The sequence below is a fragment of the Astyanax mexicanus genome, chromosome 15, assembly GCF_023375975.1.
Source record: "Astyanax mexicanus isolate ESR-SI-001 chromosome 15, AstMex3_surface, whole genome shotgun sequence".
NCBI lineage: Eukaryota > Metazoa > Chordata > Actinopteri > Characiformes > Acestrorhamphidae > Astyanax > Astyanax mexicanus.
This window is the reverse complement of record NC_064422.1, coordinates 21,886,972-21,899,535: the sequence shown is the minus strand read 5'-3', so window position 1 is coordinate 21,899,535 and position 12,564 is coordinate 21,886,972.

Sequence of the window (12,564 nt, the reverse complement as noted above, 5' to 3'; positions counted from 1 at the left end):
ATGTGTTATTATACAAGAATTAAGTTGTTAAGTAGAACTTCTCGTGCTAGACCTAGTTGTTTTTATTTCTGATTTCTGCAAGAAAAGCTACATCAAGAACTGCTACTGTTTTAGAAGTGAGTTTGGATAAAACTGCAGAAGATGGAAACTTTGGGATATGAGTCATCAGAATAAGAATGAGCCTTTTAGCCATTGTAATAGAATGACTATTTATCAAATTCCCTCCATTTATGCATTTTCCAAATTATTAGGGTATACACTGTACATTAAACTTAAAATTGTTCTGAACAAATAATATTGAATTGCACTGTAAACTGTAGCAAACTTATCGCTTCAAACTAACTTGATTAACATTCTTGTTAAAAGGTAGTGTAACTAATTTTTTTTTATGTCTGCAAAATGTAGAAATTAGTAGTTGCTGAACCCTAGTTATGGCAAAGCCAACTACTTTGCACTAATGCTCACACTAAAAATAAAGCCTTGGGTCAACGAAAAAAAAAAAATAATAACACAAAGGTTTGCAATAGACCTTCTGAGTTGTGTCAACTTCTTGTGCAATTACATTGATCCAAAAAAGTAATTTAAGTATCGTGAATTAGTTTTTCAGTTGTAGTAGAAAGCATTTTAAATAGCATTAACTTAATAACTGTCACCATCAACAGATATTTTCTGGCCTCAACTAGAGTTCAACTACAATTTATAAATTTTGCGGCCAGCATTTAACAAGAAACTTAATAATCTTGTTCAGGCAACTAGTTTAAGTGTATGATGCAATTCGATATTTCTTGTTCAGCTAAATTTAAAAATCACTTTAAGGAGAACAAATTTAAATTTAGTTTATTAGTGTAGCCTATTATTACCAAAAATTTATTTATTAATCTTGTTGATTTGCTCATATAAATATAAATATTTTCTTAAACTTCTCTATTGCCCCTATAATGTCCGTTTTTCTGAAGTTTAATAAAGTCAAACAATGTCAATATTCAACAATATGATAACTTTATATAAATGTGAGAAAATAAGAGAAGCTAACTGTATAAAAAATAAAAAATACTAAAAGCAAAAACGGATTTCTAATGAAGCAAAAACACAAAATGGAATAATAAGCTCTCTATTTAATATTAAATATTCTGTTTACAAACAAATCTTGATATGAATAATAGTTCTCTCTTTTTCAAATTAAAATTTCTTAGTCATGGATTTTGGTTCTCAAAACCTTTGACCCTAATTAGACGCCATAGCTGAAGTATAACCTAAGCTAACTATGTAGAAATAATGAGAAAGTTAAAGTAAAATTAAATTAAAAATCAAATTATATACTATACGTACGCTACATTATTCAGTTTTATGTGTTCAACCTAAACCTCCTAGTATTGTTAAATGAAGGCCAGATGTCCAGATAAGTATATTAAAAAATATATTTGTTCTCATTTTTTTAGACATGATTGTAGATTGGAATTATTTAGTTAAATCACCCAGTGAATAGCAGTGAAATAAATCTACATGGAGCCAGTTTTCATGAGAAAAAAACATATCTTAAATATTTATATATTATATTAAAACCCTGTTATATATTTATACACTGTAATTTATGTGATCTGGCTAATTGAATTAGGTCATGGGAATTCTTCACACCCAGTTACTCAAGAGTTTCTGAGTTTTTCCTGTCGGTAAAATTTTTACGTCAGCTGTTCAAAGTCCTTCACCAGGTGTCATAACGCGGCTAATTACCTGAGACACGCGGAGTTACGTGCGGAGGGGAGATACGAGTTCAGCTTTCTCAGTGTGAGTTAGGTGGCAGTGGCGGGTCAGCAGTTCTAACTGTGAGTATAACTGTTTGGTTCTAATGAAAGATTATGGTTTAATAACGAAATTAAATATTAAACGCTGCGGTTGTTGTTAGTTTTAAGCTGTTTTTAGTCGAATTTGAATCTTGGTGATACACTGCAAGTCTCTGTTGATACCTTACAGAGTTTACAAGTGTAAACTTCTGGACTAATACTAGATTTAAACTGTGTAAAACGAAGAATTGGTGAACTGCATTAGCACGTATAGAAAAACGAGTTGCTTTCTTGGGGACATTCCTTTTTTTGTTTCTTGTATCTGGCTGTTTATCACTTGTTTGAAATAACGTGAATCTGACAGTTGGTCTAAACATTGCGTCAAATATTTTTTAAATGATGAATTAACAAATAAAATGCTACAAAATTACAAAAAAGTGATTTAAACTAGGTAAAATTGTTATTTTTCAAGCAAGAACTCTTCGGTTAGCTGAACAAGCGGAGTAAAGTTAGTTTGATATTCGATATTCAGCGGAGATTCGCCTTTCGGCCGTTCTCTTGCTCACAGGCAATGTCCTAAACTCTCCCAAATTACATTTTCCAAACCACAGAAGAACAGAGAACAAACTACAAACGTCAGATTTTCTGAAAACACCCAACCTTTCTGTTTCTCCGAGAATATTTACTGAAAATGGCAGGAATCGCTGCAGCGGGCGCTGAAGCTGTTAAGGGACCGTCTGCAAAGTACGGACCCTGATTAAAAACGTAAACATTCACAGCGCCGTTTAATGCATTTCTACTGTAACACGCCCATATGAAATATAGATTAAAAAAAAAATCATACGTAGTCTTTAGAGACACACCTGAAAAATAACTACAACTTTTATTTTTGAAAAATATGATTTGGTTGATTTTATATTAATTTTTTAATAATAAAAATTGCTACTGTACTGCACTAATATGAAATATAGAAATAAAATCACTTGTAGTCTTTAGAGACACACCTGATAAACATACTACAACTTTTAATTTGGAAAAATATGTCTCGGTTGATTTTATATTAATTTTGTAATAATAAAAATTGCTACTGTACTGTACTAATATGAAATTTAGAAATAAAATCACTTGTAGTCTTTAGAGACACACCTGATAAACATACTACAACTTTTATTTTTGAAAAATATGTCTCGGTTGATTTTATATTAATTTTGTAATAATAAAAATTGCTACTGTACTGTACTAATATGAAATATAAAAATAAAATCACTTGTAGTCTTTAGAGACACACCCGATAAATATACTACAACTTTTCATTTTGAAAAATATGACTCGGTTGATTTTATATTAAATTTTTTATACTAAAAATTGCTACTGTACTGTACTAATATTAAATATAGAAATAAAATCACATGTAGTCTTTAGAGACACACCTGATAAACATACTACAACCTTTAGTTTTGAAAAATATGATTTGGTTGATTTTTTATATATTTTTTTAATAATAAAAATTGCTACTGTACTGTACTAATATGAAATATAGAAATAAAATCACTTGTAGTCTTTAGAGACACACCTGATAAACATACTACAACTTTTATTTTTGAAAAATATGACTCAGTTGATTTTATATTAATTTTTTTATAATAAAAATTGCTACTGTACTGTACTAATATGAAATATAGAAATAAAATCACTTGTAGTCCTCAGAGACACACCTGATAAACATACTACAACTTTTAATTTTAAAAAAATATGATTTGGTTGATTTTTTATAAATTTTTTAATAATAAAAATTGCTACTGTACTGTACTAATATGAAATATAGAAATAAAATCACTTGTAGTCTTTAGAGACACACCTGATAAACATACTACAACTTTTATTTTTGAAAAATATGACTCGGTTGATTTTATATTAATTTTTTAATAATAAAAATTGCTACTGTACTGTACTAATATGAAATATAGAAATAAAATCACTTGTAGTCCTCAGAGACACACCTGATAAACATACTACAACTTTTATTTTTGAAAAATATGACTCGGTTGATTTTATATTAATTTTTTAATAATAAAAATTGCTACTGTACTGTACTAATATGAAATATAGAAATAAAATCACTTGTAGTCTTTAGAGACATTATTAAAAAATTAATATAAAATCAACCGAGTCATATTTTTCAAAAATAAAAGTTGTAGTATGTTTATCAGGTGTGTCTCTAAAGACTACCAGTGATTTTATTTCTATATTTCATATTAGTGCAGTACAGTAGCAATTTTTATTATTAAATAATTTATATAAAATCAACCGAGTCATATTTTTCAAAACTAAAAGTTGTAGTATGTTTATCAGGTGTGTCTCTAAAGACTACAAGTGATTTTATTTCTATATTTCATATTAGTGCAGTACAGTAGCAATTTTTATTATTAAAAAATTAATATAAAATCAACCAAATCATATTTTTCAAAAATAAAAGTTGTAGTTATTTTTCAGGTGTGTCTCTAAAGACTACGTATGATTTTTTTTTTAATCTATATTTCATATGGGCGTGTTACAGTAGAAATGCATTAAACGGCGCTGTGAATGTTTACGTTTTTAATCAGGGTCCGTACTTTGCAGACGGTCCCTTAACAGCTTCAGCGCCCGCTGCAGCGATTCCTGCCATTTTCAGTAAATATTCTCGGAGAAACAGAAAGGTTGGGTGTTTTCAGAAAATCTGACGTTTGTAGTTTGTTCTCTGTTCTTCTGTGGTTTGGAAAATGTAATTTGGGAGAGTTTAGGACATTGCCTGTGAGCAAGAGAACGGCCGAAATGCGAATCTCCGCTGAATATCGAATATCAAACTAACTTTACTCCGCTAGCAGAACATTACATTATAGGTTTAGATCTTTAAATCTGAGCATTCAATCTGTAAACAAATCTGAATGTTTGTATCGTTTTTACATTTATGTTAAATAGGTATATATATTTTTAAAAGCACTGCAAGTTTATAAAACATTTTTATTGTCACTGTATATTTAGGAAATATTTTATTCTGTGTTTAAACACACAAAAAAATATTTATTGGCTTAACTTAACTGAGCTCAAGTTAAGTTATCATTTTGGTTTTAAGTTGTAAATATATACAATTTTAAGTTTAACTTAACTGACTCAAAGCTAGATGAAAACTTTAATCAGTTAAGTTTTTTCAATACCAATAGCTTAATCAACTCAACAATTTAGTTTGTTTGAACGAACACTGTAGATCCACGCCAACACACAGCGATAACTAGGAACACAGAATAAAGGTAACTTGCTCTTAAAGCCTGCAACACTGAAGCCTAACAATCAACTCCTATATTACACTAATACATGCCTAGTATAAAGTAGCTTTAGGCAACAGACAACACAAAGATGGCAAACAAGAGAGAAGCCACAACCAACATGTAAATATATGTTGCCTGGTAAGTTTACTTTGAAAATATTAGTTTCTCTGACTAAAACACAAAATCTCTTTTTAAAGTGAAGCATTTATAAAAATCTTTAGTTCAAGCCATTTCTGTGACATTCAAAAATGATTAAATTAGGGCTAGGTGATATCCTAAACAATAAGATATCCATATTATTCAAATATATTATCGATTATCAGTTACGATTTAAATTTTTAGTTCTTACATAGAAACTTAACCTGCGTTTTTTTTATTTTTAAACAGACAACACCATTTAAAGTGATGTACAAGATAATGTTTCCGTTACATTTTATTCCAAGCAGTCAGCAGCTGTATTCAGTCTTCAACATGCAACTTTTACATTAAACACAGTGTAAATATAATGTCCTTGTATTTCAGTAAGGGAAAAGTGTGAAATATGAAACTCCCTGCCATATAAAAGAGTCCTTTACAGGTTTCTAACAGAAGCAAATGTCTATCTACTGAGATTCACTCTACAGCTTCTATTATGTATAGTCCCCATTATCCCATTTTGAAAATTGCATTAAAACGATGAATCAAATTAATTTGATTAACCTCCTACCTCTAGATTAAAAGTGATATAATCAGTGTGCTTATGTAACAGTTTCGGCAATGATTTATTGTATTTTATTGTTAGTACTGGGAAAGTTACTCTGAATATTGTGTAAGAAACATTATAATAACATTCTGGTGCAAACCATTATTTAGTCATGACCATTTTTACTGTAATGTAACAGTATAACCTTAATAAAACCTTTAAGAATGGTCTATGTTGGTTAATGTGGTAATTGAAATGTTGGTGGCAGCCAAACCATTAGCCATACTCTGTGCTGGTCTATTGCTAAGCTGGTTTACCAATTTGAGCTTTCTGTGTTATTTTAACAGGGTTAGCTATTTGTTTATAATGAATACTTTTAACTCTATTGGTTATATTATTGGATATCGTAAATAAACTGATTCTTAAAAGGAATTTTAAGATTTCTAAAACATCCTGGGAAATCTTACTATTTTAAGATGCATGTCTGTTTCTTTTTATTATCTTTTTAGAGTAATAAAGCAGCAGCCATGGAGGACACATGGTACTTCGTAACGTAAGTTTGTCATTGTGAATTCCCTAAAACTTATTTAAAATATTTCTTTATACTGTTTTCTATAATTCAGTTGTTGAGACTGATATTTATTTACAGTCATGGTGAATGGAACAAGAGTCAACTTCTCTACAAAGCAAAAATAGCCACTTTATATACTATCCAAACCCACATGATAAATGATAGTGATAAAATAGTGAAAAACCTCTCTCATAGTCCCCAGTAGGATGCACCAGACTGTGTAACCATAACTTAAATACCTTGTGTGAAATAATGTGAAGGAGCTTTTAGGACAGTGGTCTGGGCCCGGATTCAGCCATTTTACTGTAACCAATAAACTACATTTTAAATGTGTGTTTATTATGTATTTACTTGAACTCTTCTAGCCCTTGCTGTATAGGTTTATTGCTCCAGGCTAGTTGCAGACTAATTACAGTTGTCCAGTTTAATTGCATGTGTCGTAAAAATTGGCTCTGTAAAACCAAGCTTTATGTCAAAAAGCTTATTATCAAAAATGAATCCAACCCAAGCTTTTAATCAAGAATGAATGAAACCAAGCCTTTAGTCATTAAAATCCACACCTGTAGTGTTTCACTCACCACTACTGTTAACAAGGGGTATTTCACAACCAATCACAGTAAATTAATTCTGAAGCACTTACTTATAAATAACAAAAGACATGTAATTTTGATTCTGTTGCCCAAAACAATATAGAGTAGATGACAACAGTAGTAGCTGCAGTAGTTTGTGTAGTAATTAGTAAAATTTTGTTTCATGTTACAAGTTTACATAAAGCTTGTGGATTCTACATTTTGCTGCTGCTTTTGTTAGTTAATTTAGTTAATTAGATCTGAGCAGAGTAGTCTGCTGAAGGCAAGTTTGGGTGTACAATTTGTATTCTGTATTCTTTGCATTAAATGTATTAACTTTGACAGCACTATTGTGTAAATGTTATTTTGGTATTGAGGACGCCCCTGAGGAGCTCTCTCTGCATCCTACATCAAGGCCCTCAACTAATTATGTATCTTTCAGCTGTATTTTGTAGTGTTGTAACTCAAGATGACTCACAGTTTCTATCTTATGATATCCAGGGTCTTTGTGTCACCTATCGCGATCTTCATCTTCTTAATAATTCTACTGAGGGTCTGCTGGAAATGGTGCTGCTGCACAGGGGATGATTTGCACTATGAAGAGAACTCCAACGGCCCCATCTATGTCATTCCCATTTCCATTAATGAGGTAGAGGACTGCAGCTCTGATGAAGACTCAGTGGAGAGCATGGACGCATACGCACCTCCTGCATATGAATCCCTCGACCCTCCAACACAATATTGGCAGGTAAGAGGCATCAAACCAATAGCATACATTGTGTGAAATGGTATCAATATAATTATATTGTATAGAATAATCTATTAAGTGGTTTAAACTGTTTCAGACCACTTAATCAGACTTCAGCGTAGTCAGTAGGCAGGCACTTGTCTAAGGCAGATTCCAGTAGCTAGAAAGTGAGCAGCTCGTTAGAAGCAGATAGCAGAAGAAACATGGCAAATTTGACTTAAACAGCCTAAATAAAAGGAGAGAGCCAGAAGGTAACATAAGGCACCCTGAAACACTGCCACGAGGGCACCCTGAAACACTGCCAACACTGGTTAAATGTGCATAGGAATTTTGCAAATGTTTGGCCTGATGTTATGCCCAACCATAAACAACCATTTATTTGCAATTTTTCGAAACCCACATCCACTAAGCTGCCACAAAACCATTAACCCTATCTGTTGCAGAACTGCTGTAGCATGCCTGACTTTGTGTTCTGACTGTTTTAAAGAATTTAACAGAACTTGTGCTCTACACTGAGAGGAAAAAAAGACATCAGCCAGTCTGTAAAACCTCTTCTCAAAGGCTAATTAAAAGAAAGCTTTCCATAATTTTAACTATTGCTACTCAAAATAATAATAATAATAATAAAAAGTGTATGACCAGGACTTAAGTCTAAATGTTGTATAAATGACAAAAATCTTTTAAAACAATACAAAACATCAGAAAAATATGATCATACAAATGCTGTGCCAAACGCTGGCATAGATACACTGCTTGGCCAAAAAAGTGTGCTGCACACATTCGCTGTGGCATTGTTTCAAAAAGCTTCTGAAATGTCACAAGATTTATTTTAATCCAGTGTTGCATTCATTTTTCAACAAGATCTTGCAGCATTGATGATGGTAGAGTCTGACCGCTGCACAAGGTTGTGCCCGAATCTCCACTACTTGATTTCATCCTTTACTTTATTTTTTCGAAATGTGTTTATAGTTTTAGTACTGTGAGTATCTCACGAATGTCTATATCTGAATCCTTGTTGTATTGTACATTTAGTGCTTCCCATTCTTTTATATTTGTCATCTTATTTTGCTGTACTTGTTATATGTCCTGTACATACGCAGTATTGACAGTAAAACTACTTGACTTGACTTAACTTGAGTAATGCTGTTAAGCAACTACATCATGTATCTAATTAATAATGTGTCTTGTGTTAGGTCTTAATTTATATTTATAAATCACATCACTTTGAAGCACAAAGATATTTTAAAATGTACAGTTCAAATTAATTTAATCTTAGGAGCAAACAAATGTTGTCTGTAGTTTATAGAATAAAACAACAATGTTTATTTTACTTAAACATATACCTATAATTAGCAAAATCAGAGAAACTGATTCAGATACTGAAGTGGTCTGTGGAGCTGTATTTCTTACTTCGATTGATACTAAATTATTTAGATATTAATAGACCTATGGTGTATGTCATCACCTTATAGAACCCTAAGACAATTTTTATAGTTTGATGGAGCTTTATTTGACTAAAATTACAAAAGATGACTTAACTACTCAAATATGTCTTAAAGAATAACTACACTCTAAGACATTTGAGACGTGTGTTTTTCTGTAATAACAAAATATACCTGCCCTGCTTAAAATACTTAAATTACTTAAAAATAACATTCGATTATTTACAGAATTTAGATATTTGATAATATTTAGGGCAAATAATATAATCTTCTTTATTGTTGTTTTTACAATACATCTTTTCATTAATACAACATGGCCTCAAATTAGCCACAATAATGTTCCTTTATCTATAGTTATTGACACTGCAATGCAGATGTCTGCTGAATGCTAGCTAACAGCCAAATTCAGCAGTAGGCTTAAAGCATGTTTGTTCCAATAATAATTGTTTTCTGAGCTAAATTAATCATTTATTTTTTTATATCAGAATTATGTCTCTATGTTGTTTATTTGATATTTTATGTGTATGATGTCTGTACGCAGAGTGACCTCCATCAGGTTATAGAAATGTAGCATGTGTTAGTTTGACAGCCATAATTGTGAACCTTTCAAATAAGAAATGTTCATGATGTTTAAAAAATATTCCATTTGTTTTATAACAGAAATTCGACATTCCTGACGAGGCGCCACCAGCCTACTCACAGCTAGAAATCCCAACAGGTGCAGCAGAACATTTGGATTCCACTTTACCACAATACACTCACTATGAAGAAGTATAACCAACTGAGACAATAAACCCTATAAAAACCACGAAACATACACAACCTATGTAAACAGGCTTTTAATGAATTCAATTATAATTTATTATAATTTTTATTTTGTACTTTATTAAGGAAATACTGTATAATAATGTGTAAAAGCTTTACTGTAAAAAATCTTATCTATTTAAATTTACAGTCCTTTTTGTATAGGCCTTTTGTATAAGTGTGTATGATTTGTCATTTTTGTATGTATGTATGCATGTATGTATGTATGTATGTATGTGTAATATTGAAAAAATGTAAATGCACTTTATAACCTTTATTATGTCTCTGTTGAGAATAAAAAGGGAAGCTCCGTGAGCGGCACTCCCCTAAGGCCTGGAAGCTGAAGAAGGGACGGATGATATCTTATCAGAGATGATAAAAAAGAACTTTGCCTTACTTATTATTACAGGAATAGATCATTTACCAGTGCTGCAAACCGTAGGTTATATTTATGGTCTGTCATAAAGATCAGCATTGTTTGGGGAAAATTACAGGCTCGATTTAGAAATATTCAGTGTGGCTGGGGAGTTCTCATGTTACCAGTATTTCAGAGATCTGTTCATATACTAGAACTGATCAGAAAATTGTGTGGAACTATGAACACTGCCTTTAAAGAGATATATACACATATCACAATGCAGGGGTTCTGGTGTATAAGATCACAATATACTGCAGTTGTTTACATAAAAGGTTAGAACTTCCATAGTATAAGCACTACCTAGATGCTGATACGGATGATAAATAAGACTCCCCGATTGCACATCAATACCCTGTCAAGTCTTAATTTCTAATGGAAATGACCATCAACCTTTTAACATGCAAGAGAACACAGAATCAGAATTGGATGGAACAAAATTCTTTATTTTGTACAGTGCATCTGCTGTTAATGGTGGTTTATGCACATTATCACAATATGTATATTGCATGTATGCACAATTAACTTGATGTATTGTGCTATAATTGATGCATTATAGCAAAATCACTACTAGCACAATTTGCCAAAAACAAGAGAATAAACCTTGAGTCCACAATTTGCCAAAAAGCAAGAGAATAAACATTGAGTCCACCATTTTTTATTTTATTCTGCCAAGAAAAGAACATGTTTTGTAAAGATTTTCGCTGGTGGCTCTTTTTTATGGCCTAAGCTGGTCTTTAGACACACCCATAGCAGCATTATCATTAGCAAAGTAATTAGTTAGAAGTGTTTATCTCCAAAATGTGTTCAGTCTGCAGAAATAACACTGGAACCTGGAACAAATTATGGATCTACTGAAACAGAATTTGTTTCATGCACATTATTTTTAAGATAGCAAAAAGCTTGTTTATGCTCACAACCCCACTTTTTGTCTAATGGTTTGTGGGAACAAAATCATATGGCCTTTTTAATAAAACCAGTAAAATCAAGTAAAAGACATGAGAAAAAGGTTTAAAATAAATAAATAAAGTATAGTAAAACCATACAGTTACATTCAAAAACGAATGTGTTATATAGTAACACACTGGGAGATTTAAAAAAGCACCAATGAAAGTAACAAAACAAAATGACATTTTCCTTACTCTGATTTACAAAATACACAGCTAGAAAATAAATGAAACATTAAACAACAACAAATAACCAAAATACATGCAAGGAAACTAAACAGAACAAAGTCCTGGTGTGGAACATATCCTTACCTGAAACCTGTCTGAAACCTCAGGTAACACAAACAAATCTTATAAAACCAAGTTAAATACTACAGGTAAAATACTTTAAAACAGAACACTTCAATAAAACAAGAGTAAAAGCTCTATTAAATCAACTCTATGGATCATGCAGGTAAAATACCCAAATTGTCCTAACATAAGCAACGTGATCACATCACATAGTTCAGCACTCTGCTTCTTCTCTAGTGGCCATCTTGGATTCCTGCATTTAAAAGTTTGGTTCCTCCCCCAGACAGGACTCCCATTGGTCTGCAGGAGGAGTTGTTCAGCAGGACTTCCTGTGGAGAGACAAGCCTACAAAAAAGTGCTTTCATGTTTGAACAGTGTCTTTTTCAGAGTTCAGAGTTCAGTCTTGTTTTTATTGCAGGATTTCTGGTCCTCATAGTGTAATGAAAAAATGTCTTTAGATGTAGGACTTTCAGACTTAAAAAAAAATAATAATATTCAGAAGCTTTTTTTGGCCCAATCCCATTTCACCGATTGGCCAGACTACTTAGCCCTACCCGTCTATTTTACATGTTCATGCCTAGCCGTAAGAAACAGTTGCCAGGTTCGCGGTTTTCCCGCTAAATTGGGCTTGTTTAAAATCCAGCCGTGGGTTAAAATTCAGGGGTGGTGGGGGTGCGTTTTTTTGGCTACTTTTAAAAATTACAGTGGCCGTCAAAAAACGAATTATTTTACTATTAAATGTTCTTGACTGGGATATAAAACTGTTGTTAATATAATATTAATGTCTTTAAGATAAATAGCAATACTGATAATAAATCCCTTATAAACAAAATACTAGGTAGTGCACTCATAGTTGCTTTGCCATTTGCTTTAAACGTGTGACATATATATCAAATATATATATTTATTTTTGATGTTATATATATATATATATATATAACATATATATATATATATATATATATATATATATATATATATATATATATATATAACATATATATATATA